General features: G+C 42.6%; 1 pseudogene across 1 annotated transcript; it reads right to left on the bottom strand.

Moving 5' to 3' along the window:
* Positions 1-257: 257 nt before the first annotated feature.
* LOC112633398 lies at positions 258-673 on the bottom strand (annotated as a pseudogene). The gene has a single exon (XR_003121521.1). The product of XR_003121521.1 is annotated as an ATP synthase subunit f, mitochondrial pseudogene (transcript).
* Positions 674-5620: the final 4947 nt, after the last annotated feature.

The following is a 5620-nucleotide window of genomic DNA, read 5'->3' as shown; positions in this document are numbered from 1 at the left end:
AAGATGTTCACACTCTCTTTGTACAAGAAACTTCATGTATAAATGAAGATATTTAAATAAATATATATTGATGTGATACACACACATACCTGCTCCCCAGGAAAAAATATGAAAGGTTATTTACTAGAATATGAACAGTGGTCTATATTGTGTGATTAAGACATAATTTTTATTCAATTCTGTATGCAGTTCTACATTTCTTCTCTTTTTTTATGATGGGGACATGTTTTTATAATCAGAGAAAAAACATATTCCCATTTTTTTTTTTTTTTACCAGTCATCTTTTATTTGGAGGTTAATTCCCATTAGGACATGAAAGGATTCGGCAACGATCAAGATTGTGTTCCTCACAGAGGGGCTCGGGCCAAGGTCATGGGGTTGGGGGGTGGTGCAGAGCGTGTCCTCTTCAGTGGTATTTGCAGAGCTGCTCGTGCTTGAGATGCTTGTAGGAAATGCAGTAGTTGAAGAGCACGTAGCATGCCAGCACCATGGTAATCCCCGAGATGCTCCCCTTCCTCATGTTAATGTACCTGTTGTAGTACCGGTAGTAACCTCTTCAAAATGCTCCAAGAATGCCACTAGGGCTGAAGTCCCGCATCAAGATCCAGCTTGGCAGCTCCCCCAGTTTGACCTCCAGAAGTTTCTTGTCCTTCACTGGTACGACTGATGCCATCTTGGAGTCCTGGTGTCGGCTCCATATTCCCATTTTTAAAAGCATGATCATGTTAACACAAAGAAAGTTAATAATATGTTGTAATATAAAAAGTAGATTTAAAAAGTTTATTTGTAGTGTGATCCAATTTTGATATATCTTTATGACAAATGTAGGAATTTTAAAAGCCTAGAATGTTGTACAACAAAATACAAATGATTTGTATTCTCTGATTTTGTTTTGCTGTATTTTCTAGTGGTTTATAATAAATATGCATAAGTTATGTAACAAGAAAGAAAAGTAAACTTTCTCTTTCTTTTTCTAAACAACTATTAATAAAACCAGGTTCGTGCCAAAAATAAAGATATAAAATAAGATAAATACAGTCTTGCCTTTAAACAGTTGACAACCGAAAAGAAGAGATCAAAGCAAAATGTATGCAACTAAAATATGCAAGAAGACTCAATAGGTTTACCTACTGAATTGATAAAAGATTCATGAAAGAGATGACATTTGGGACAGGCTTTAACAGATAGATGTGAATAAATAAAAATTGGAGGAGGCCAGGTGCAGTGACTCATTTTGGGAGGCCAAGGTGGGAAGATTGCTTGAGGCCAGGAGTTTGAGACAGCCTGAGCAACATAGCAAGACCCTGCCTCTGCAAAAAGACAGGGGAGAGTGAGTGGTGGCTCATACCTGTAATCCCAGCACTTTGGGAGGCCAAACTGGGTGGATCACTTGACGTGAGGAGTTCAAGACCAACCTGGCCAACATGGTGAAACTCCACCTCTACTAAAAATACAAAAATCAGCCGGGTGCAGTGGCACACACCTGTAATTCCAGTTACTCGAAAGGCTGAGGCAAGAGAAATGCTTGAACCCGGGAAGTGGAGGTTGCGGTGAGCCGAGGCCACGCCACTACACTTCAGCCTGAGCTGTGACAGAGCGAGACTCCATCTCAAAAAAAAAAAAAAAAAAAATTAGCCACGCATGGTGGCTCAAGCCTGTGGTCCCAGCTTCTTGGGAAGCTGAGGGAGGAAGATTGCTTGAGTCCAGGAGTTCAAGGCTGCTCTAAGCTATGATAGTGACACTGCACTGCAGCCTAGGCGATAGAGTGAGACCTCATCTCTAAAAAAGAAATTGGAGGAAAGGGCATTCGTATCAGAGAAAAGGCAGGAAGCAGCAATGTGAGTATGTCCAGGGAGCAGCATACACAAGGGGCTTGGTGGTACATCGCCACCTCCCCAGTTTGCTTCCTGCTGCACCTACCTACTGTCATGCTTAGTCACCAAGCTCTTCCATAACTTTTCAAATAAGGCAGCTATGAAAAAGTGCAAAGTATGCATTTTCCATTCTGATTGTATCTTATTACATACTGAATTAGGTAAATAAAAATGGATTCAGCACTAAAGGACTTTAGTGAATTATTTAATAGTTTGAGAATGCATTGGCTATTGGCTGGATTTAATTAGAAATTTTGGTCTTCACCAAATGGATCCAACACTAAAGGCGCTTTAAGTCTCAAGGACAAAGTTGGAATTTCCCATGCAGTAAATTTAGATCTTTGTTTCATGCATCCATAAAGAGAGCTATAAAATTCAGAGGCCCAAGGCTTGTCCCAGCATAACATGGGCCTTCACAGCAAGTAAATAAATAACTTGAAACTGGAAGGGTGACTTCAGATGCTGCTGCCACCCTCTCTACTAGAAGACAGTGTGGACACAACAGGAAGTCGAGACATCTGGGAAACGTCTTTGGTCACCTCTTTGGAACGTAAAAGTCTGGAAAGCCCAAATAGGGTTTGCTCTTAGAGATATGGCAATATTTAAAGGACTTGTACACAGGAAACATGAAAGGAAATGGAATTATTCGTTTATGTTCATTACAACATGAGACCAGATAAGTTCCTAGCCACTCTCTACTTTCAACAGGCCCCGAACACTTGGTCTCTCTTGACCTTCTACCCTGTAGCAAAGTACCTGGGAGGACTTCCTCTGGCTCAGAATCTCTGTCCTCAACAATTACATCTTGGTAAAACTGGGGCAGTAAGTTAGATACCTGAGAACTTAGAGTCTAGCTAGGCTAGATTCTTGGGTCTGTCACTAACTTACTTGGAGATCTTGGGAAATGGTTTGGTCTAAGTCAGTAGGTCTCAGTCTTTGCTTCAACCTTCACATTATCTCATGTTCTATATGTGCTCACCAAAAACACCTCTCAGGCCAGATGCTGTGGCTCATGCCTGTAATCCTAATGCTTTGGGAGGCCTAGGTGGGAGCATCACTTGAGCCCAGGAGTTTGAGGCTGCAGTGAGCTATGTTCATGCCACTGCACTTCAGCTTGGTCAACAGAATGAGACCCTGTCTATAAAACAAAACAAAACAAAAACATTTTTCATTAGACATAGATTGTCAATGAGTGTGGCTGCCTCCATGCATCTTCTGATCCTCTGAGATCTCTGAACAAGATGATCTTAGTGTGTTTCACACATCCCGCTCCTTGCACTTTTGAGTCTTAGGATTCTAGATATAAATTCTCATCAAAAGAGCCTTGAAAAAAATAGGCTCCTACACAATTATGTTTGCATATACTTAGAAAGAAAGATTTAAAAGAAGATGTTAACAGTGGTTTTCTCTGGGAAAGGAACCTAGGCGCCTAATGGTTAAGGAAATAAAGAGACTGACTCTTCACCGTATACCCATTGATTTTTATTCTATTCTGTTCTGTTCTGTTCTGTTCTATTCTATTCTATTCTATTCTATTCTATTCTATTCTATTCTATTTTATTTTAGAAAGGGTCTGGGTCTGTCACACAGGCTGGAGTGCTGTGGTATGATCTCAGCTCACTGCAACCTGCACCTCCTGGGCTTAAGCAATCCTCCCACCTCAGTCTCCCAAGTAGCTGGGACTACAGGCACATGCCATCATGCCTGGCTAACCTAGTAGAGAAAAATAAAATAAAATAAAATAAAAAATATTTTAAAAAAGAAAAAACAAAAAGGGAACCTTTGGAAAAAGATGAATAGGGTTGAAGTGGACCTACAGGCTAAGTAGGTAGACAAATAAGCAGGTCTGTTTCCTTCCTTATTTCCTCCCTTCCTTTCCTAACCCTCTTTACTTTCTTGGAAATGACCTTCAGTGCCTGCCACGAACCAGCCACCATGATTGGGTGGGTATTAATTCAGAGTTTCCTGTACTTCAGTCATTCACACAGCACTTGCTTGAGTTTTGCCACATCTGCCCACCAGCTGTATCATAATTAACTTAAAGTTTTTCTTTAAATTAACTCCCTTTCCCTTTTTTCTTTAACTTACCGGCCGGGCGTGGTAGCTCACACCTGTAATCCTAGCACTTTGGGAGGTTGAGGAGGGCAGATCACCTGGGATCAGGAGTTCGAGACTAGCTGGGCCAACATGGCAAAACCCCGTCTCTACTAAAAATACAAAAATTAGCCAGGTGAGATGGTGCGTGCCTATAATCCCAGCTACTTGGGAGGCAGAGGCAGAAGCATCACTTGAATCCGGGGGATGGAGGTTGCAATGAGCTGAGATTGCCCCACTCCACTCCAGCCTGGGTGAAAGAGAAAAACTCTGTCTCAAAATAAATAAATACATTATTTAATTAACTTACCTAACTACTTTAGCCTTGCACTAATCAATAACATCCATAAAATGATTTGGTATGTCAACTATTTTTCTAATGCCTATGAAACTAAACACTGACTATTAGAATGGAAAATGTCTGCCCCTATGTCTGGGTTATACATGCCACACTTTGGAATTCACTAACAATAACTCATTCGGTTCCTGCAACCACTCTCTGAGTAGAAATTATCTTCCTCATCCTACACATGAGAAAACTAAGCTTCAGAGGGGTTAAGTAACTTGCCCAAGGAGACAAAACTAGCAAAGGCAGAGTAAGACTTAAAACTCCTCTTGTCTCCAAGGCTTGCATTCTTTCTTTTTATTTTATTTTTATTATTTTTTAGACAGAGTCTCACTCTGTTGCTCAGGCTGGATTGCAGAGGCACGATCTCGGCTCACTGCAACCTCCGCCTCCCAGGTTCAAGTGATTCTCCTGCCTCAGCCTCTGGAGTAGTTGGGATTACAGGCACCCACCACCACCCCGGCTAATTTTTTTGCATTTTTAATAGAGACAGGGTTTCACCATGTTGGCCAGGCTGGTCTTGAACTCCTGGCCTCAAATGATACACTCGCCTCAGCTTCCCAAAGTGCTGGGACTACAGGCATGAGCCACCGCACCCCGCCTCTGCATTCTTTCTTCTAATATTGCCCTAAAGTGGAGGAAAGGGAAAAAAAGAGTAATAAAAAAATGAGACCAGTCCACAGAGGTTCAATGCATTTGATCCAACCCGCTGGTTCAGTCCCCGCAACAAGCCAAGTCCTAGCGTCCATTCTTGCCTCCCTGGCAGATGCCTTGCTTCCTCCACCACAATCAAGTCGTGTGTGGTGCAAACTTGGAGACTGACTTGTGTTTGTCAAGTGATGGCTTTGTTCCGATGGCAGATCCTCCCACCATGGCTCTCCTGGTGCCAAGGCTCCTAGAAGCCTTTCTAAGCCCTGCCCTTTCAGGTTCCTAACCCTGCCTTCTCACTCACCATCCGTCAGATCCCACCTTTGTGCTAACTTCCTGCCCAGGCAGACAGGCCAAGGTTTTGCCCTCATGTTGGGGCTTGGGTTTGCTATTTTAGGTGGTGGATTTATGAGAGAAGGCGTTCATTCTGGAAAGTTTGAAAGCATCTTTTTATCTTCTCTTGTCACTAACACCATCCAGTTGCCTAGCACAGAGAAGACACATTCGCTTGGCAAAGGAGGGAAGGCTTCTCTGCCACCTCCCGCTTGGCCCTTTCACCTTTGGTCCCCTACCAAAGAGGAGACTGGGGTGTGGTCCTTCCATGAAACTAAGAGAGCACGATTAGGGCCATGTGAGGACCTGGACTCAGCCTGCCTCC

Source organism: Theropithecus gelada, chromosome 10, assembly GCF_003255815.1.
Source record: "Theropithecus gelada isolate Dixy chromosome 10, Tgel_1.0, whole genome shotgun sequence".
Taxonomy (NCBI): Eukaryota; Metazoa; Chordata; class Mammalia; order Primates; family Cercopithecidae; genus Theropithecus; species Theropithecus gelada.
This window is presented reverse-complemented; position numbering and strand designations above follow the sequence as displayed.